This window comes from Schistocerca gregaria, chromosome 3, assembly GCF_023897955.1.
Source record: "Schistocerca gregaria isolate iqSchGreg1 chromosome 3, iqSchGreg1.2, whole genome shotgun sequence".
Classification (NCBI taxonomy): Eukaryota; Metazoa; Arthropoda; class Insecta; order Orthoptera; family Acrididae; genus Schistocerca; species Schistocerca gregaria.
In genome coordinates this window covers 313826327-313842721 of record NC_064922.1, presented here as the reverse complement: position 1 = coordinate 313842721, position 16395 = coordinate 313826327, and the positions used below count along the sequence as shown (strand labels likewise).

General features: G+C 44.6%; 51 non-coding genes across 51 annotated transcripts; 17 read left to right on the top strand and 34 right to left on the bottom strand.

Annotated features, from left to right (window-relative positions):
- Nucleotides 1–131: 131 nt before the first annotated feature.
- On the bottom strand, nt 132–203 carry Trnaw-cca (transfer RNA tryptophan (anticodon CCA)). The gene has a single exon. It is a non-coding gene; the product is annotated as a tRNA-Trp (tRNA).
- Nucleotides 204–321: 118 nt separating this feature from the next.
- Trnaa-cgc (transfer RNA alanine (anticodon CGC)) lies at nt 322–393 on the top strand. Its single transcript has one exon. It is a non-coding gene; the product is annotated as a tRNA-Ala (tRNA).
- Nucleotides 394–675: 282 nt separating this feature from the next.
- On the bottom strand, nt 676–747 carry Trnac-gca (transfer RNA cysteine (anticodon GCA)). Its single transcript has one exon. It is a non-coding gene; the product is annotated as a tRNA-Cys (tRNA).
- A 507-nt stretch (nt 748–1254) lies between these two features.
- Nucleotides 1255–1326, top strand: Trnaa-cgc (transfer RNA alanine (anticodon CGC)). The gene has a single exon. It is a non-coding gene; the product is annotated as a tRNA-Ala (tRNA).
- A 282-nt stretch (nt 1327–1608) lies between these two features.
- On the bottom strand, nt 1609–1680 carry Trnac-gca (transfer RNA cysteine (anticodon GCA)). The gene has a single exon. It is a non-coding gene; the product is annotated as a tRNA-Cys (tRNA).
- Nucleotides 1681–1997: 317 nt separating this feature from the next.
- On the bottom strand, nt 1998–2069 carry Trnaw-cca (transfer RNA tryptophan (anticodon CCA)). The gene has a single exon. It is a non-coding gene; the product is annotated as a tRNA-Trp (tRNA).
- A 118-nt stretch (nt 2070–2187) lies between these two features.
- On the top strand, nt 2188–2260 carry Trnaa-cgc (transfer RNA alanine (anticodon CGC)). Its single transcript has one exon. It is a non-coding gene; the product is annotated as a tRNA-Ala (tRNA).
- Nucleotides 2261–2542: 282 nt separating this feature from the next.
- Trnac-gca (transfer RNA cysteine (anticodon GCA)) lies at nt 2543–2614 on the bottom strand. The gene has a single exon. It is a non-coding gene; the product is annotated as a tRNA-Cys (tRNA).
- A 317-nt stretch (nt 2615–2931) lies between these two features.
- On the bottom strand, nt 2932–3003 carry Trnaw-cca (transfer RNA tryptophan (anticodon CCA)). Its single transcript has one exon. It is a non-coding gene; the product is annotated as a tRNA-Trp (tRNA).
- A 118-nt stretch (nt 3004–3121) lies between these two features.
- On the top strand, nt 3122–3193 carry Trnaa-cgc (transfer RNA alanine (anticodon CGC)). The gene has a single exon. It is a non-coding gene; the product is annotated as a tRNA-Ala (tRNA).
- A 282-nt stretch (nt 3194–3475) lies between these two features.
- Trnac-gca (transfer RNA cysteine (anticodon GCA)) lies at nt 3476–3547 on the bottom strand. Its single transcript has one exon. It is a non-coding gene; the product is annotated as a tRNA-Cys (tRNA).
- Nucleotides 3548–3864: 317 nt separating this feature from the next.
- Nucleotides 3865–3936, bottom strand: Trnaw-cca (transfer RNA tryptophan (anticodon CCA)). The gene has a single exon. It is a non-coding gene; the product is annotated as a tRNA-Trp (tRNA).
- A 118-nt stretch (nt 3937–4054) lies between these two features.
- On the top strand, nt 4055–4126 carry Trnaa-cgc (transfer RNA alanine (anticodon CGC)). Its single transcript has one exon. It is a non-coding gene; the product is annotated as a tRNA-Ala (tRNA).
- A 282-nt stretch (nt 4127–4408) lies between these two features.
- Trnac-aca (transfer RNA cysteine (anticodon ACA)) lies at nt 4409–4480 on the bottom strand. The gene has a single exon. It is a non-coding gene; the product is annotated as a tRNA-Cys (tRNA).
- Nucleotides 4481–4797: 317 nt separating this feature from the next.
- On the bottom strand, nt 4798–4869 carry Trnaw-cca (transfer RNA tryptophan (anticodon CCA)). Its single transcript has one exon. It is a non-coding gene; the product is annotated as a tRNA-Trp (tRNA).
- A 118-nt stretch (nt 4870–4987) lies between these two features.
- Trnaa-cgc (transfer RNA alanine (anticodon CGC)) lies at nt 4988–5059 on the top strand. The gene has a single exon. It is a non-coding gene; the product is annotated as a tRNA-Ala (tRNA).
- A 282-nt stretch (nt 5060–5341) lies between these two features.
- On the bottom strand, nt 5342–5413 carry Trnac-gca (transfer RNA cysteine (anticodon GCA)). The gene has a single exon. It is a non-coding gene; the product is annotated as a tRNA-Cys (tRNA).
- Nucleotides 5414–5730: 317 nt separating this feature from the next.
- On the bottom strand, nt 5731–5802 carry Trnaw-cca (transfer RNA tryptophan (anticodon CCA)). The gene has a single exon. It is a non-coding gene; the product is annotated as a tRNA-Trp (tRNA).
- A 118-nt stretch (nt 5803–5920) lies between these two features.
- Trnaa-cgc (transfer RNA alanine (anticodon CGC)) lies at nt 5921–5992 on the top strand. Its single transcript has one exon. It is a non-coding gene; the product is annotated as a tRNA-Ala (tRNA).
- A 282-nt stretch (nt 5993–6274) lies between these two features.
- On the bottom strand, nt 6275–6346 carry Trnac-gca (transfer RNA cysteine (anticodon GCA)). The gene has a single exon. It is a non-coding gene; the product is annotated as a tRNA-Cys (tRNA).
- A 317-nt stretch (nt 6347–6663) lies between these two features.
- Nucleotides 6664–6735, bottom strand: Trnaw-cca (transfer RNA tryptophan (anticodon CCA)). Its single transcript has one exon. It is a non-coding gene; the product is annotated as a tRNA-Trp (tRNA).
- Nucleotides 6736–6853: 118 nt separating this feature from the next.
- On the top strand, nt 6854–6925 carry Trnaa-cgc (transfer RNA alanine (anticodon CGC)). Its single transcript has one exon. It is a non-coding gene; the product is annotated as a tRNA-Ala (tRNA).
- Nucleotides 6926–7207: 282 nt separating this feature from the next.
- On the bottom strand, nt 7208–7279 carry Trnac-gca (transfer RNA cysteine (anticodon GCA)). The gene has a single exon. It is a non-coding gene; the product is annotated as a tRNA-Cys (tRNA).
- A 317-nt stretch (nt 7280–7596) lies between these two features.
- On the bottom strand, nt 7597–7668 carry Trnaw-cca (transfer RNA tryptophan (anticodon CCA)). The gene has a single exon. It is a non-coding gene; the product is annotated as a tRNA-Trp (tRNA).
- A 118-nt stretch (nt 7669–7786) lies between these two features.
- Nucleotides 7787–7858, top strand: Trnaa-cgc (transfer RNA alanine (anticodon CGC)). The gene has a single exon. It is a non-coding gene; the product is annotated as a tRNA-Ala (tRNA).
- Nucleotides 7859–8140: 282 nt separating this feature from the next.
- Trnac-gca (transfer RNA cysteine (anticodon GCA)) lies at nt 8141–8212 on the bottom strand. Its single transcript has one exon. It is a non-coding gene; the product is annotated as a tRNA-Cys (tRNA).
- A 317-nt stretch (nt 8213–8529) lies between these two features.
- Trnaw-cca (transfer RNA tryptophan (anticodon CCA)) lies at nt 8530–8601 on the bottom strand. Its single transcript has one exon. It is a non-coding gene; the product is annotated as a tRNA-Trp (tRNA).
- A 118-nt stretch (nt 8602–8719) lies between these two features.
- On the top strand, nt 8720–8791 carry Trnaa-cgc (transfer RNA alanine (anticodon CGC)). Its single transcript has one exon. It is a non-coding gene; the product is annotated as a tRNA-Ala (tRNA).
- A 282-nt stretch (nt 8792–9073) lies between these two features.
- Trnac-gca (transfer RNA cysteine (anticodon GCA)) lies at nt 9074–9145 on the bottom strand. The gene has a single exon. It is a non-coding gene; the product is annotated as a tRNA-Cys (tRNA).
- A 317-nt stretch (nt 9146–9462) lies between these two features.
- Trnaw-cca (transfer RNA tryptophan (anticodon CCA)) lies at nt 9463–9534 on the bottom strand. Its single transcript has one exon. It is a non-coding gene; the product is annotated as a tRNA-Trp (tRNA).
- A 118-nt stretch (nt 9535–9652) lies between these two features.
- Trnaa-cgc (transfer RNA alanine (anticodon CGC)) lies at nt 9653–9724 on the top strand. Its single transcript has one exon. It is a non-coding gene; the product is annotated as a tRNA-Ala (tRNA).
- A 282-nt stretch (nt 9725–10006) lies between these two features.
- Trnac-gca (transfer RNA cysteine (anticodon GCA)) lies at nt 10007–10078 on the bottom strand. Its single transcript has one exon. It is a non-coding gene; the product is annotated as a tRNA-Cys (tRNA).
- Nucleotides 10079–10395: 317 nt separating this feature from the next.
- Nucleotides 10396–10467, bottom strand: Trnaw-cca (transfer RNA tryptophan (anticodon CCA)). The gene has a single exon. It is a non-coding gene; the product is annotated as a tRNA-Trp (tRNA).
- Nucleotides 10468–10585: 118 nt separating this feature from the next.
- Nucleotides 10586–10657, top strand: Trnaa-cgc (transfer RNA alanine (anticodon CGC)). Its single transcript has one exon. It is a non-coding gene; the product is annotated as a tRNA-Ala (tRNA).
- A 282-nt stretch (nt 10658–10939) lies between these two features.
- Trnac-gca (transfer RNA cysteine (anticodon GCA)) lies at nt 10940–11011 on the bottom strand. The gene has a single exon. It is a non-coding gene; the product is annotated as a tRNA-Cys (tRNA).
- Nucleotides 11012–11328: 317 nt separating this feature from the next.
- Nucleotides 11329–11400, bottom strand: Trnaw-cca (transfer RNA tryptophan (anticodon CCA)). The gene has a single exon. It is a non-coding gene; the product is annotated as a tRNA-Trp (tRNA).
- A 472-nt stretch (nt 11401–11872) lies between these two features.
- On the bottom strand, nt 11873–11944 carry Trnac-gca (transfer RNA cysteine (anticodon GCA)). The gene has a single exon. It is a non-coding gene; the product is annotated as a tRNA-Cys (tRNA).
- A 317-nt stretch (nt 11945–12261) lies between these two features.
- On the bottom strand, nt 12262–12333 carry Trnaw-cca (transfer RNA tryptophan (anticodon CCA)). Its single transcript has one exon. It is a non-coding gene; the product is annotated as a tRNA-Trp (tRNA).
- A 118-nt stretch (nt 12334–12451) lies between these two features.
- On the top strand, nt 12452–12523 carry Trnaa-cgc (transfer RNA alanine (anticodon CGC)). Its single transcript has one exon. It is a non-coding gene; the product is annotated as a tRNA-Ala (tRNA).
- A 282-nt stretch (nt 12524–12805) lies between these two features.
- Nucleotides 12806–12877, bottom strand: Trnac-gca (transfer RNA cysteine (anticodon GCA)). Its single transcript has one exon. It is a non-coding gene; the product is annotated as a tRNA-Cys (tRNA).
- A 317-nt stretch (nt 12878–13194) lies between these two features.
- Trnaw-cca (transfer RNA tryptophan (anticodon CCA)) lies at nt 13195–13266 on the bottom strand. The gene has a single exon. It is a non-coding gene; the product is annotated as a tRNA-Trp (tRNA).
- Nucleotides 13267–13384: 118 nt separating this feature from the next.
- On the top strand, nt 13385–13456 carry Trnaa-cgc (transfer RNA alanine (anticodon CGC)). The gene has a single exon. It is a non-coding gene; the product is annotated as a tRNA-Ala (tRNA).
- Nucleotides 13457–13738: 282 nt separating this feature from the next.
- On the bottom strand, nt 13739–13810 carry Trnac-gca (transfer RNA cysteine (anticodon GCA)). Its single transcript has one exon. It is a non-coding gene; the product is annotated as a tRNA-Cys (tRNA).
- A 317-nt stretch (nt 13811–14127) lies between these two features.
- On the bottom strand, nt 14128–14199 carry Trnaw-cca (transfer RNA tryptophan (anticodon CCA)). Its single transcript has one exon. It is a non-coding gene; the product is annotated as a tRNA-Trp (tRNA).
- A 118-nt stretch (nt 14200–14317) lies between these two features.
- Trnaa-cgc (transfer RNA alanine (anticodon CGC)) lies at nt 14318–14389 on the top strand. The gene has a single exon. It is a non-coding gene; the product is annotated as a tRNA-Ala (tRNA).
- Nucleotides 14390–14671: 282 nt separating this feature from the next.
- Trnac-gca (transfer RNA cysteine (anticodon GCA)) lies at nt 14672–14743 on the bottom strand. Its single transcript has one exon. It is a non-coding gene; the product is annotated as a tRNA-Cys (tRNA).
- A 317-nt stretch (nt 14744–15060) lies between these two features.
- Nucleotides 15061–15132, bottom strand: Trnaw-cca (transfer RNA tryptophan (anticodon CCA)). The gene has a single exon. It is a non-coding gene; the product is annotated as a tRNA-Trp (tRNA).
- A 118-nt stretch (nt 15133–15250) lies between these two features.
- Trnaa-cgc (transfer RNA alanine (anticodon CGC)) lies at nt 15251–15322 on the top strand. The gene has a single exon. It is a non-coding gene; the product is annotated as a tRNA-Ala (tRNA).
- A 282-nt stretch (nt 15323–15604) lies between these two features.
- Nucleotides 15605–15676, bottom strand: Trnac-gca (transfer RNA cysteine (anticodon GCA)). Its single transcript has one exon. It is a non-coding gene; the product is annotated as a tRNA-Cys (tRNA).
- A 317-nt stretch (nt 15677–15993) lies between these two features.
- On the bottom strand, nt 15994–16065 carry Trnaw-cca (transfer RNA tryptophan (anticodon CCA)). The gene has a single exon. It is a non-coding gene; the product is annotated as a tRNA-Trp (tRNA).
- Nucleotides 16066–16183: 118 nt separating this feature from the next.
- Trnaa-cgc (transfer RNA alanine (anticodon CGC)) lies at nt 16184–16255 on the top strand. The gene has a single exon. It is a non-coding gene; the product is annotated as a tRNA-Ala (tRNA).
- Nucleotides 16256–16395: the final 140 nt, after the last annotated feature.

The window sequence follows — 16395 nt, the reverse complement described above, 5'->3', positions numbered from 1 at the left end:
TAATGTCAGAATGCGAAAATTCACTAGTAGCTTTTTTCAAGCAGGTTCTGTTCGTCCGTTCTCTGTAATCGTTTGGTATCTGATTAAATTGACATACTCGTCCATGGCTTCCGTAAACGAAAATTTCACTGTGACCCCGACGTGATTTGAACACGCAACCTTCTGATCTGGAGTCAGACGCGCTACCGTTGCGCCACGGAGTCGACGCTGCTAAGCTTTTATCATGAATAGGTTCCTCGAACACTTACTGTACCGTTCAAACCTAAGAAATAATGACAGTAGGATCCACGAGAGACTCTTCCCAGATGTACTTGCTCTGGCGGGGGTGTAACTCAGTGGTAGAGTGTCTGCTTCGCATGCAGAAAGTCCTGGGTTCAAATCCCAGCTCCTCCGATTTTTGTTTCTCCGTGCAGCAGTATATAAAAACTTTTGCCTAGCACCATATTCTATCAAATTCAGCGTACAAGATTCTTCCCCAAGCAAGTGGATTTCTTACAGTTCGACGCCTTAGCGGGAGGACGATGACCTGCAAGACCCTGGCCTGCGATCCCCCCATTGAAATGTTGCTCCAAAGCCTTCGGTATGGCGTGCGGAGTGCATCTCAATCATTTCAAACATGTATTTGCAACTAAATGCGACAATCGTTATTTGTTTTTTCAAGATACTGAAAAATGAAGGGGGCACCCGGGATTGAACCGGAGACCTCTCGATCTGCAGTCGAATGCTCTACGACTGAGCTATACCCCCTTTCACAAACTTTCTATCCCCATAACTTAAGGAAAATTGTTATACTCTGTCTGGCTAAAGACGTCTAATCGAGCAAAATATTGCGTAATCATTATCTCTCAGTTATATATTAGCGTTAAACGATATAAATAACAAAAATATTAGACACTTCGCGCCTGGAGAAAGTGCGAGTCGGCGCCTTCACCTTAATGTCAGAATGCGAAAATTCACTAGTAGCTTTTTTCAAGCAGGTTCTGTTCGTCCGTTCTCTGTAATCGTTTGGTATCTGATTAAATTGACATACTCGTCCATGGCTTCCGTAAACGAAAATTTCACTGTGACCCCGACGTGATTTGAACACGCAACCTTCTGATCTGGAGTCAGACGCGCTACCAACACGCGATCTAGTGTACGCTGCTAAGCTCTTATCATGAATAGGTTCCTCGAACACTTACTGTACCGTTCAAACCTAAGAAATAATGACAGTAGGATCCACGAGAGACTCTTCCCAGATGTACTTGCTCTGGCGGGGGTGTAACTCAGTGGTAGAGTGTCTGCTTCGCATGCAGAAAGTCCTGGGTTCAAATCCCAGCTCCTCCAATTTTTGTTTCTCCGTGCAGCAGTATATGAAAACTTTTGCCTAGCACCATATTCTATCAAATTCAGCGTACAAGATTCTTCCCCAAGCAAGTGGATTTCTTACAGTTCGACGCCTTAGCGGGAGGACGATGACCTGCAAGACCCTGGCCTGCGATCCCCCCATTGAAATGTTGCTCCAAAGCCTTCGGTATGGCGTGCGGAGTGCATCTCAATCATTTCAAACATGTATTTGCAACTAAATGCGACAATCGTTATTTGTTTTTTCAAGATACTGAAAAATGAAGGGGGCACCCGGGATTGAACCGGGGACCTCTCGATCTGCAGTCGAATGCTCTACGACTGAGCTATACCCCCTTTCACAAACTTTCTATCCCCATAACTTAAGGAAAATTGTTATACTCTGTCTGGCTAAAGACGTCTAATCGAGCAAAATATTGCGTAATCATTATCTCTCAGTTATATATTAGCGTTAAACGATATAAATAACAAAAATATTAGACACTTCGCGCCTGGAGAAAGTGCGAGTCGGCGCCTTCACCTTAATGTCAGAATGCGAAAATTCACTAGTAGCTTTTTTCAAGCAGGTTCTGTTCGTCCGTTCTCTGTAATCGTTTGGTATCTGATTAAATTGACATACTCGTCCATGGCTTCCGTAAACGAAAATTTCACTGTGACCCCGACGTGATTTGAACACGCAACCTTCTGATCTGGAGTCAGACGCGCTACCGTTGCGCCACGGAGTCGACGCTGCTAAGCTCTTATCATGAATAGGTTCCTCGAACACTTACTGTACCGTTCAAACCTAAGAAATAATGACAGTAGGATCCACGAGAGACTCTTCCCAGATGTACTTGCTCTGGCGGGGGTGTAACTCAGTGGTAGAGTGTCTGCTTCGCATGCAGAAATGTCCTGGGTTCAAATCCCAGCTCCTCCAATTTTTGTTTCTCCGTGCAGCAGTATATGAAAACTTTTGCCTAGCACCATATTCTATCAAATTCAGCGTACAAGATTCTTCCCCAAGCAAGTGGATTTCTTACAGTTCGACGCCTTAGCGGGAGGACGATGACCTGCAAGACCCTGGCCTGCGATCCCCCCATTGAAATGTTGCTCCAAAGCCTTCGGTATGGCGTGCGGAGTGCATCTCAATCATTTCAAACATGTATTTGCAACTAAATGCGACAATCGTTATTTGTTTTTTCAAGATACTGAAAAATAAAGGGGGCACCCGGGATTGAACCGGGGACCTCTCGATCTGCAGTCGAATGCTCTACGACTGAGCTATACCCCCTTTCACAAACTTTCTATCCCCATAACTTAAGGAAAATTGTTATACTCTGTCTGGCTAAAGACGTCTAATCGAGCAAAATATTGCGTAATCATTATCTCTCAGTTATATATTAGCGTTAAACGATATAAATAACAAAAATATTAGACACTTCGCGCCTGGAGAAAGTGCGAGTCGGCGCCTTCACCTTAATGTCAGAATGCGAAAATTCACTAGTAGCTTTTTTCAAGCAGGTTCTGTTCGTCCGTTCTCTGTAATCGTTTGGTATCTGATTAAATTGACATACTCGTCCATGGCTTCCGTAAACGAAAATTTCCCTGTGACCCCGACGTGATTTGAACACGCAACCTTCTGATCTGGAGTCAGACGCGCTACCGTTGCGCCACGGAGTCGACGCTGCTAAGCTCTTATCATGAATAGGTTCCTCGAACACTTACTGTACCGTTCAAACCTAAGAAATAATGACAGTGGGATCCACGAGAGACTCTTCCCAGATGTACTTGCTCTGGCGGGGGTGTAACTCAGTGGTAGAGTGTCTGCTTCGCATGCAGAAAGTCCTGGGTTCAAATCCCAGCTCCTCCAATTTTTGTTTCTCCGTGCAGCAGTATATGAAAACTTTTGCCTAGCACCATATTCTATCAAATTCAGCGTACAAGATTCTTCCCCAAGCAAGTGGATTTCTTACAGTTCGACGCCTTAGCGGGAGGACGATGACCTGCAAGACCCTGGCCTGCGATCCCCCCATTGAAATGTTGCTCCAAAGCCTTCGGTATGGCGTGCGGAGTGCATCTCAATCATTTCAAACATGTATTTGCAACTAAATGCGACAATCGTTATTTGTTTTTTCAAGATACTGAAAAATGAAGGGGGCACCCGGGATTGAACCGGGGACCTCTCGATCTGCAGTCGAATGCTCTACGACTGAGCTATACCCCCTTTCACAAACTTTCTATCCCCATAACTTAAGGAAAATTATTATACTCTGTCTGGCTAAAGACGTCTAATCGAGCAAAATATTGCGTAATCATTATCTCTCAGTTATATATTAGCGTTAAACGATATAAATAACAAAAATATTAGACACTTCGCGCCTGGAGAAAGTGCGAGTCGGCGCCTTCACCTTAATGTCAGAATGCGAAAATTCACTAGTAGCTTTTTTCAAGCAGGTTCTGTTCGTCCGTTCTCTGTAATCGTTTGGTATCTGATTAAATTGACATACTCGTCCATGGCTTCCGTAAACGAAAATTTCACTGTGACCCCGACGTGATTTGAACACGCAACCTTCTGATCTGGAGTCAGACGCGCTACCGTTGCGTCACGGAGTCGACGCTGCTAAGCTCTTATCATGAATAGGTTCCTCGAACACTTACTGTACCGTTCAAACCTAAGAAATAATGACAGTAGGATCCACGAGAGACTCTTCCCAGATGTACTTGCTCTGGCGGGGGTGTAACTCAGTGGTAGAGTGTCTGCTTCGCATGCAGAAAGTCCTGGGTTCAAATCCCAGCTCCTCCAATTTTTGTTTCTCCGTGCAGCAGTATATGAAAACTTTTGCCTAGCACCATATTCTATCAAATTCAGCGTACAAGATTCTTCCCCAAGCAAGTGGATTTCTTACAGTTCGACGCCTTAGCGGGAGGACGATGACCTGCAAGACGCTGGCCTTCGATCCCCCCATTGAAATGTTGCTCCAAAGCCTTCGGTATGGCGTGCGGAGTGCATCTCAATCATTTCAAACATGTATTTGCAACTAAATGCGACAATCGTTATTTGTTTTTTCAAGATACTGAAAAATGAAGGGGGCACCCGGGATTGAACCGGGGACCTCTCGATCTGTAGTCGAATGCTCTACGACTGAGCTATACCCCCTTTCACAAACTTTCTATCCCCATAACTTAAGGAAAATTGTTATACTCTGTCTGGCTAAAGACGTCTAATCGAGCAAAATATTGCGTAATCATTATCTCTCAGTTATATATTAGCGTTAAACGATATAAATAACAAAAATATTAGACACTTCGCGCCTGGAGAAAGTGCGAGTCGGCGCCTTCACCTTAATGTCAGAATGCGAAAATTCACTAGTAGCTTTTTTCAAGCAGGTTCTGTTCGTCCGTTCTCTGTAATCGTTTGGTATCTGATTAAATTGACATACTCGTCCATGGCTTCCGTAAACGAAAATTTCACTGTGACCCCGACGTGATTTGAACACGCAACCTTCTGATCTGGAGTCAGACGCGCTACCGTTGCGCCACGGAGTCGACGCTGCTAAGCTCTTATCATGAATAGGTTCCTCGAACACTTACTGTACCGTTCAAACCTAAGAAATAATGACAGTAGGATCCACGAGAGACTCTTCCCAGATGTACTTGCTCTGGCGGGGGTGTAACTCAGTGGTAGAGTGTCTGCTTCGCATGCAGAAAGTCCTGGGTTCAAATCCCAGCTCCTCCAATTTTTGTTTCTCCGTGCAGCAGTATATGAAAACTTTTGCCTAGCACCATATTCTATCAAATTCAGCGTACAAGATTCTTCCCCAAGCAAGTGGATTTCTTACAGTTCGACGCCTTAGCGGGAGGACGATGACCTGCAAGACCCTGGCCTGCGATCCCCCCATTGAAATGTTGCTCCAAAGCCTTCGGTATGGCGTGCGGAGTACATCTCAATCATTTCAAACATGTATTTGCAACTAAATGCGACAATCGTTATTTGTTTTTTCAAGATACTGAAAAATGAAGGGGGCACCCGGGATTGAACCGGGGACCTCTCGATCTGCAGTCGAATGCTCTACGACTGAGCTATACCCCCTTTCACAAACTTTCTATCCCCATAACTTAAGGAAAATTGTTATACTCTGTCTGGCTAAAGACGTCTAATCGAGCAAAATATTGCGTAATCATTATCTCTCAGTTATATATTAGCGTTAAACGATATAAATAACAAAAATATTAGACACTTCGCGCCTGGAGAAAGTGCGAGTCGGCGCCTTCACCTTAATGTCAGAATGCGAAAATTCACTAGTAGCTTTTTTCAAGCAGGTTCTGTTCGTCCGTTCTCTGTAATCGTTTGGTATCTGATTAAATTGACATACTCGTCCATGGCTTCCGTAAACGAAAATTTCACTGTGACCCCGACGTGATTTGAACACGCAACCTTCTGATCTGGAGTCAGACGCGCTACCGTTGCGCCACGGAGTCGACGCTGCTAAGCTCTTATCATGAATAGGTTCCTCGAACACTTACTGTACCGTTCAAACCTAAGAAATAATGACAGTAGGATCCACGAGAGACTCTTCCCAGATGTACTTGCTCTGGCGAGGGTGTAACTCAGTGGTAGAGTGTCTGCTTCGCATGCAGAAAGTCCTGGGTTCAAATCCCAGCTCCTCCAATTTTTGTTTCTCCGTGCAGCAGTATATGAAAACTTTTGCCTAGCACCATATTCTATCAAATTCAGCGTACAAGATTCTTCCCCAAGCAAGTGGATTTCTTACAGTTCGACGCCTTAGCGGGAGGACGATGACCTGCAAGACAATGGCCTGCGATCCCCCCATTGAAATGTTGCTCCAAAGCCTTCGGTATGGCGTGCGGAGTGCATCTCAATCATTTCAAACATGTATTTGCAACTAAATGCGACAATCGTTATTTGTTTTTTCAAGATACTGAAAAATGAAGGGGGCACCCGGGATTGAACCGGGGACCTCTCGATCTGCAGTCGAATGCTCTACGACTGAGCTATACCCCCTTTCACAAACTTTCTATCCCCATAACTTAAGGAAAATTATTATACTCTGTCTGGCTAAAGACGTCTAATCGAGCAAAATATTGCGTAATCATTATCTCTCAGTTATATATTAGCGTTAAACGATATAAATAACAAAAATATTAGACACTTCGCGCCTGGAGAAAGTGCGAGTCGGCGCCTTCACCTTAATGTCAGAATGCGAAAATTCACTAGTAGCTTTTTTCAAGCAGGTTCTGTTCGTCCGTTCTCTGTAATCGTTTGGTATCTGATTAAATTGACATACTCGTCCATGGCTTCCGTAAACGAAAATTTCACTGTGACCCCGACGTGATTTGAACACGCAACCTTCTGATCTGGAGTCAGACGCGCTACCGTTGCGCCACGGAGTCGACGCTGCTAAGCTCTTATCATGAATAGGTTCCTCGAACACTTACTGTACCGTTCAAACCTAAGAAATAAAGACAGTAGGATCCACGAGAGACTCTTCCCAGATGTACTTGCTCTGGCGGGGGTGTAACTCAGTGGTAGAGTGTCTGCTTCGCATGCAGAAAGTCCTGGGTTCAAATCCCAGCTCCTCCAATTTTTGTTTCTCCGTGCAGCAGTACATGAAAACTTTTGCCTAGCACCATATTCTATCAAATTCAGCGTACAAGATTCTTCCCCAAGCAAGTGGATTTCTTACAGTTCGACGCCTTAGCGGGAGGACGATGACCTGCAAGACCCTGGCCTGCGATCCCCCCATTGAAATGTTGCTCCAAAGCCTTCGGTATGGCGTGCGGAGTGCATCTCAATTATTTCAAACATGTATTTGCAACTAAATGCGACAATCGTTATTTGTTTTTTCAAGATACTGAAAAATGAAGGGGGCACCCGGGATTGAACCGGGGACCTCTCGATCTGCAGTCGAATGCTCTACGACTGAGCTATACCCCCTTTCACAAACTTTCTATCCCCATAACTTAAGGAAAATTGTTATACTCTGTCTGGCTAAAGACGTCTAATCGAGCAAAATATTGCGTAATCATTATCTCTCAGTTATATATTAGCGTTAAACGATATAAATAACAAAAATATTAGACACTTCGCGCCTGGAGAAAGTGCGAGTCGGCGCCTTCACCTTAATGTCAGAATGCGAAAATTCACTAGTAGCTTTTTTCAAGCAGGTTCTGTTCGTCCGTTCTCTGTAATCGTTTGGTATCTGATTAAATTGACATACTCGTCCATGGCTTCCGTAAACGAAAATTTCACTGTGACCCCGACGTGATTTGAACACGCAACCTTCTGATCTGGAGTCAGACGCGCTACCGTTGCGCCACGGAGTCGACGCTGCTAAGCTCTTATCATGAATAGGTTCCTCGAACACTTACTGTACCGTTCAAACCTAAGAAATAATTACAGTAGGATCCACGAGAGACTCTTCCCAGATGTACTTGCTCTGGCGGGGGTGTAACTCAGTGGTAGAGTGTCTGCTTCGCATGCAGAAAGTCCTGGGTTCAAATCCCAGCTCCTCCAATTTTTGTTTCTCCGTGCAGCAGTATATGAAAACTTTTGCCTAGCACCATATTCTATCAAATTCAGCGTACAAGATTCTTCCCCAAGCAAGTGGATTTCTTACAGTTCGACGCCTTAGCGGGAGGACGATGACCTGCAAGACCCTGGCCTGCGATCCCCCCATTGAAATGTTGCTCCAAAGCCTTCGGTATGGCGTGCGGAGTGCATCTCAATCATTTCAAACATGTATTTGCAACTAAATGCGACAATCGTTATTTGTTTTTTCAAGATACTGAAAAATGAAGGGGGCACCCGGGATTGAACCGGGGACCTCTCGATCTGCAGTCGAATGCTCTACGACTGAGCTATACCCCCTTTCACAAACTTTCTATCCCCATAACTTAAGGAAAATTGTTATACTCTGTCTGGCTAAAGACGTCTAATCGAGCAAAATATTGCGTAATCATTATCTCTCAGTTATATATTAGCGTTAAACGATATAAATAACAAAAATATTAGACACTTCGCGCCTGGAGAAAGTGCGAGTCGGCGCCTTCACCTTAATGTCAGAATGCGAAAATTCACTAGTAGCTTTTTTCAAGCAGGTTCTGTTCGTCCGTTCTCTGTAATCGTTTGGTATCTGATTAAATTGACATACTCGTCCATGGCTTCCGTAAACGAAAATTTCACTGTGACCCCGACGTGATTTGAACACGCAACCTTCTGATCTGGAGTCAGACGCGCTACCGTTGCGCCACGGAGTCGACGCTGCTAAGCTCTTATCATGAATAGGTTCCTCGAACACTTACTGTACCGTTCAAACCTAAGAAATAATGACAGTAGGATCCACGAGAGACTCTTCCCAGATGTACTTGCTCTGGCGGGGGTGTAACTCAGTGGTAGAGTGTCTGCTTCGCATGCAGAAAGTCCTGGGTTCAAATCCCAGCTCCTCCAATTTTTGTTTCTCCGTGCAGCAGTACATGAAAACTTTTGCCTAGCACCATATTCTATCAAATTCAGCGTACAAGATTCTTCCCCAAGCAAGTGGATTTCTTACAGTTCGACGCCTTAGCGGGAGGACGATGACCTGCAAGACCCTGGCCTGCGATCCCCCCATTGAAATGTTGCTCCAAAGCCTTCGGTATGGCGTGCGGAGTGCATCTCAATCATTTCAAACATGTATTTGCAACTAAATGCGACAATCGTTATTTGTTTTTTCAAGATACTGAAAAATGAAGGGGGCACCCGGGATTGAACCGGGGACCTCTCGATCTGCAGTCGAATGCTCTACGACTGAGCTATACCCCCTTTCACAAACTTTCTATCCCCATAACTTAAGGAAAATTATTATACTCTGTCTGGCTAAAGACGTCTAATCGAGCAAAATATTGCGTAATCATTATCTCTCAGTTATATATTAGCGTTAAACGATATAAATAACAAAAATATTAGACACTTCGCGCCTGGAGAAAGTGCGAGTCGGCGCCTTAACCTTAATGTCAGAATGCGAAAATTCACTAGTAGCTTTTTTCAAGCAGGTTCTGTTCGTCCGTTCTCTGTAATCGTTTGGTATCTGATTAAATTGACATACTCGTCCATGGCTTCCGTAAACGAAAATTTCACTGTGACCCCGACGTGATTTGAACACGCAACCTTCTGATCTGGAGTCAGACGCGCTACCGTTGCGCCACGGAGTCGACGCTGCTAAGCTCTTATCATGAATAGGTTCCTCGAACACTTACTGTACCGTTCAAACCTAAGAAATAATGACAGTAGGATCCACGAGAGACTCTTCCCAGATGTACTTGCTCTGGCGGGGGTGTAACTCAGTGGTAGAGTGTCTGCTTCGCATGCAGAAAGTCCTGGGTTCAAATCCCAGCTCCTCCAATTTTTGTTTCTCCGTGCAGCAGTATATGAAAACTTTTGCCTAGCACCATATTCTATCAAATTCAGCGTACAAGATTCTTCCCCAAGCAAGTGGATTTCTTACAGTTCGACGCCTTAGCGGGAGGACGATGACCTGCAAGACCCTGGCCTGCGATCCCCCCATTGAAATGTTGCTCCAAAGCCTTCGGTATGGCGTGCGGAGTGCATCTCAATCATTTCAAACATGTATTTGCAACTAAATGCGACAATCGTTATTTGTTTTTTCAAGATACTGAAAAATGAAGGGGGCACCCGGGATTGAACCGGGGACCTCTCGATCTGCAGTCGAATGCTCTACGACTGAGCTATACCCCCTTTCACAAACTTTCTATCCCCATAACTTAAGGAAAATTGTTATACTCTGTCTGGCTAAAGACGTCTAATCGAGCAAAATATTGCGTAATCATTATCTCTCAGTTATATATTAGCGTTAAACGATATAAATAACAAAAATATTAGACACTTCGCGCCTGGAGAAAGTGCGAGTCGGCGCCTTCACCTTAATGTCAGAATGCGAAAATTCACTAGTAGCTTTTTTCAAGCAGGTTCTGTTCGTCCGTTCTCTGTAATCGTTTGGTATCTGATTAAATTGACATACTCGTCCATGGCTTCCGTAAACGAAAATTTCACTGTGACCCCGACGTGATTTGAACACGCAACCTTCTGATCTGGAGTCAGACGCGCTACCATTGCGCCACGGAGTCGACGCTGCTAAGCTCTTATCATGAATAGGTTCCTCGAACACTTACTGTACCGTTCAAACCTAAGAAATAATGACAGTAGGATCCACGAGAGACTCTTCCCAGATGTACTTGCTCTGGCGGGGGTGTAACTCAGTGGTAGAGTGTCTGCTTCGCATGCAGAAAGTCCTGGGTTCAAATCCCAGCTCCTCCAATTTTTGTTTCTCCGTGCAGCAGTATATGAAAACTTTTGCCTAGCACCATATTCTATCAAATTCAGCGTACAAGATTCTTCCCCAAGCAAGTGGATTTCCTACAGTTCGACGCCTTAGCGGGAGGACGATGACCTGCAAGACCCTGGCCTGCGATCCCCCCATTGAAATGTTGCTCCAAAGCCTTCGGTATGGCGTGCGGAGTACATCTCAATCATTTCAAACATGTATTTGCAACTAAATGCGACAATCGTTATTTGTTTTTTCAAGATACTGAAAAATGAAGGGGGCACCCGGGATTGAACCGGGGACCTCTCGATCTGCAGTCGAATGCTCTACGACTGAGCTATACCCCCTTTCACAAACTTTCTATCCCCATAACTTAAGGAAAATTGTTATACTCTGTCTGGCTAAAGACGTCTAATCGAGCAAAATATTGCGTAATCATTATCTCTCAGTTATATATTAGCGTTAAACGATATAAATAACAAAAATATTAGACACTTCGCGCCTGGAGAAAGTGCGAGTCGGCGCCTTCACCTTAATGTCAGAATGCGAAAATTCACTAGTAGCTTTTTTCAAGCAGGTTCTGTTCGTCCGTTCTCTGTAATCGTTTGGTATCTGATTAAATTGACATACTCGTCCATGGCTTCCGTAAACGAAAATTTCACTGTGACCCCGACGTGATTTGAACACGCAACCTTCTGATCTGGAGTCAGACGCGCTACCGTTGCGCCACGGAGTCGACGCTGCTAAGCTCTTATCATGAATAGGTTCCTCGAACACTTACTGTACCGTTCAAACCTAAGAAATAATGACAGTAGGATCCACGAGAGACTCTTCCCAGATGTACTTGCTCTGGCGAGGGTGTAACTCAGTGGTAGAGTGTCTGCTTCGCATGCAGAAAGTCCTGGGTTCAAATCGCAGCTCCTCCAATTTTTGTTTCTCCGTGCAGCAGTATATGAAAACTTTTGCCTAGCACCATATTCTATCAAATTCAGCGTACAAGATTCTTCCCCAAGCAAGTGGATTTCTTACAGTTCGACGCCTTAGCGGGAGGACGATGACCTGCAAGACCCTGGCCTGCGATCCCCCCATTGAAATGTTGCTCCAAAGCCTTCGGTATGGCGTGCGGAGTGCATCTCAATCATTTCAAACATGTATTTGCAACTAAATGCGACAATCGTTATTTGTTTTTTCAAGATACTGAAAAATGAAGGGGGCACCCGGGATTGAACCGGGGACCTCTCGATCTGCAGTCGAATGCTCTACGACTGAGCTATACCCCCTTTCACAAACTTTCTATCCCCATAACTTAAGGAAAATTATTATACTCTGTCTGGCTAAAGACGTCTAATCGAGCAAAATATTGCGTAATCATTATCTCTCAGTTATATATTAGCGTTAAACGATATAAATAACAAAAATATTAGACACTTCGCGCCTGGAGAAAGTGCGAGTCGGCGCCTTCACCTTAATGTCAGAATGCGAAAATTCACTAGTAGCTTTTTTCAAGCAGGTTCTGTTCGTCCGTTCTCTGTAATCGTTTGGTATCTGATTAAATTGACATACTCGTCCATGGCTTCCGTAAACGAAAATTTCACTGTGACCCCGACGTGATTTGAACACGCAACCTTCTGATCTGGAGTCAGACGCGCTACCGTTGCGCCACGGAGTCGACGCTGCTAAGCTCTTATCATGAATAGGTTCCTCGAACACTTACTGTACCGTTCAAACCTAAGAAATAATGACAGTAGGATCCACGAGAGACTCTTCCCAGATGTACTTGCTCTGGCGGGGGTGTAACTCAGTGGTAGAGTGTCTGCTTCGCATGCAGAAAGTCCTGGGTTCAAATCCCAGCTCCTCCAATTTTTGTTTCTCCGTGCAGCAGTACATGAAAACTTTTGCCTAGCACCATATTCTATCAAATTCAGCGTACAAGATTCTTCCCCAAGCAAGTGGATTTCTTACAGTTCGACGCCTTAGCGGGAGGACGATGACCTGCAAGACCCTGGCCTGCGATCCCCCCATTGAAATGTTGCTCCAAAGCCTTCGGTATGGCGTGCGGAGTGCATCTCAATCATTTCAAACATGTATTTGCAACTAAATGCGACAATCGTTATTTGTTTTTTCAAGATACTGAAAAATGAAGGGGGCACCCGGGATTGAACCGGGGACCTCTCGATCTGCAGTCGAATGCTCTACGACTGAGCTATACCCCCTTTCACAAACTTTCTATCCCCATAACTTAAGGAAAATTGTTATACTCTGTCTGGCTAAAGACGTCTAATCGAGCAAAATATTGCGTAATCATTATCTCTCAGTTATATATTAGCGTTAAACGATATAAATAACAAAAATATTAGACACTTCGCGCCTGGAGAAAGTGCGAGTCGGCGCCTACACCTTAATGTCAGAATGCGAAAATTCACTAGTAGCTTTTTTCAAGCAGGTTCTGTTCGTCCGTTCTCTGTAATCGTTTGGTATCTGATTAAATTGACATACTCGTCCATGGCTTCCGTAAACGAAAATTTCACTGTGACCCCGACGTGATTTGAACACGCAACCTTCTGATCTGGAGTCAGACGCGCTACCGTTGCGCCACGGAGTCGACGCTGCTAAGCTCTTATCATGAATAGGTTCCTCGAACACTTACTGTACCGTTCAAACCTAAGAAATAATGACAGTAGGATCCACGAGAGACTCTTCCCAGATGTACTTGCTCTGGCGGGGGTGTAACTCAGTGGTAGAGTGTCTGCTTCGCATGCAGAAAGTCCTGGGTTCAAATCCCAGCTCCTCTAATTTTTGTTTCTCCGTGCAGCAGTATATGAAAACTTTTGCCTAGCACCATATTCTATCAAATTCAGCGTACAAGATTCTTCCCCAAGCAAGTGGATTTCTTACAGTTCGACGCCTTAGCGGGAGGACGATGACCTGCAAGACCCTGGCCTGCGATCCCCCCATTGAAATGTTGCTCCAAAGCCTTCGGTATGGCGTGCGGAGTGCATCTCAATCATTTCAAACATGTATTTGCAACTAAATGCGACAATCGTTATTTGTTTTTTCAAGATACTGAAAAATGAAGGGGGCACCCGGGATTGAACCGGGGACCTCTCGATCTGCAGTCGAATGCTCTACGACTGAGCTATACCCCCTTTCACAAACTTTCTATCCCCATAACTTAAGGAAAATTATTATACTCTGTCTGGCTAAAGACGTCTAATCGAGCAAAATATTGCGTAATCATTATCTCTCAGTTATATATTAGCGTTAAACGATATAAATAACAAAAATATTAGACACTTCGCGCCTGGAGAAAGTGCGAGTCGGCGCCTTCACCTTAATGTCAGAATGCGAAAATTCACTAGTAGCTTTTTTCAAGCAGGTTCTGTTCGTCCGTTCTCTGTAATCGTTTGGTATCTGATTAAATTGACATACTCGTCCATGGCTTCCGTAAACGAAAATTTCACTATGACCCCGACGTGATTTGAACACGCAACCTTCTGATCTGGAGTCAGACGCGCTACCGTTGCGCCACGGAGTCGACGCTGCTAAGCTCTTATCATGAATAGGTTCCTCGAACACTTACTGTACCGTTCAAACCTAAGAAATAATGACAGTAGGATCCACGAGAGACTCTTCCCAGATGTACTTGCTCTGGCGGGGGTGTAACTCAGTGGTAGAGTGTCTGCTTCGCATGCAGAAAGTCCTGGGTTCAAATCCCAGCTCCTCCAATTTTTGTTTCTCCGTGCAGCAGTACATGAAAACTTTTGCCTAGCACCATATTCTATCAAATTCAGCGTACAAGATTCTTCCCCAAGCAAGTGGATTTCTTACAGTTCGACGCCTTAGCGGGAGGACGATGACCTGCAAGACCCTGGCCTGCGATCCCCCCATTGAAATGTTGCTCCAAAGCCTTCGGTATGGCGTGCGGAGTGCATCTCAATCATTTCAAACATGTATTTGCAACTAAATGCGACAATCGTTATTTGTTTTTTCAAGATACTGAAAAATGAAGGGGGCACCCGGGATTGAACCGGGGACCTCTCGATCTGCAGTCGAATGCTCTACGACTGAGCTATACCCCCTTTCACAAACTTTCTATCCCCATAACTTAAGGAAAATTGTTGTACTCTGTCTGGCTAAAGACGTCTAATCGAGCAAAATATTGCGTAATCATTATCTCTCAGTTATATATTAGCGTTAAACGATATAAATAACAAAAATATTAGACACTTCGCGCCTGGAGAAAGTGCGAGTCGGCGCCTTCACCTTAATGTCAGAATGCGAAAATTCACTAGTAGCTTTTTTCAAGCAGGTTCTGTTCGTCCGTTCTCTGTAATCGTTTGGTATCTGATTAAATTGACATACTCGTCCATGGCTTCCGTAAACGAAAATTTCACTGTGACCCCGACGTGATTTGAACACGCAACCTTCTGATCTGGAGTCAGACGCGCTACCGTTGCGCCACGGAGTCGACGCTGCTAAGCTCTTATCATGAATAGGTTCCTCGAACACTTACTGTACCGTTCAAACCTAAGAAATAATGACAGTAGGATCCACGAGAGACTCTTCCCAGATGTACTTGCTCTGGCGGGGGTGTAACTCAGTGGTAGAGTGTCTGCTTCGCATGCAGAAAGTCCTGGGTTCAAATCCCAGCTCCTCCAATTTTTGTTTCTCCGTGCAGCAGTATATGAAAACTTTTGCCTAGCACCATATTCTATCAAATTCAGCGTACAAGATTCTTCCCCAAGCAAGTGGATTTCTTACAGTTCGACGCCTTAGCGGGAGGACGATGACCTGCAAGACCCTGGCCTGCGATCCCCCCATTGAAATGTTGCTCCAAAGCCTTCGGTATGGCGTGCGGAGTGCATCTCAATCATTTCAAACATGTATTTGCAACTAAATGCGACAATCGTTATTTGTTTTTTCAAGATACTGAAAAATGAAGGGGGCACCCGGGATTGAAACGGGGACCTCTCGATCTGCAGTCGAATGCTCTACGACTAAGCTATACCCCCTTTCACAAACTTTCTATCCCCATAACTTAAGGAAAATTGTTATACTCTGTCTGGCTAAAGACGTCTAATCGAGCAAAATATTGCGTAATCATTATCTCTCAGTTATATATTAGCGTTAAACGATATAAATAACAAAAATATTAGACACTTCGCGCCTGGAGAAAGTGCGAGTCGGCGCCTTCACCTTAATGTCAGAATGCGAAAATTCACTAGTAGCTTTTTTCAAGCAGGTTCTGTTCGTCCGTTCTCTGTAATCGTTTGGTATCTGATTAAATTGACATACTCGTCCATGGCTTCCGTAAACGAAAATTTCACTGTGACCCCGACGTGATTTGAACACGCAACCTTCTGATCTGGAGTCAGACGCGCTACCGTTGCGCCACGGAGTAAACGCTGCTAAGCTCTTATCATGAATAGGTTCCTCGAACACTTACTGTACCGTTCAAACCTAAGAAATAATGACAGTAGGATCCACGAGAGACTCTTCCCAGATGTACTTGCTCTGGCGGGGGTGTAACTCAGTGGTAGAGTGTCTGCTTCGCATGCAGAAAGTCCTGGGTTCAAATCCCAGCTCCTCCAATTTTTGTTTCTCCGTGCAGCAGTACATGAAAACTTTTGCCTAGCACCATATTCTATCAAATTCAGCGTACAAGATTCTTCCCCAAGCAAGTGGATTTCTTACAGTTCGACGCCTTAGCGGGAGGACGATGACCTGCAAG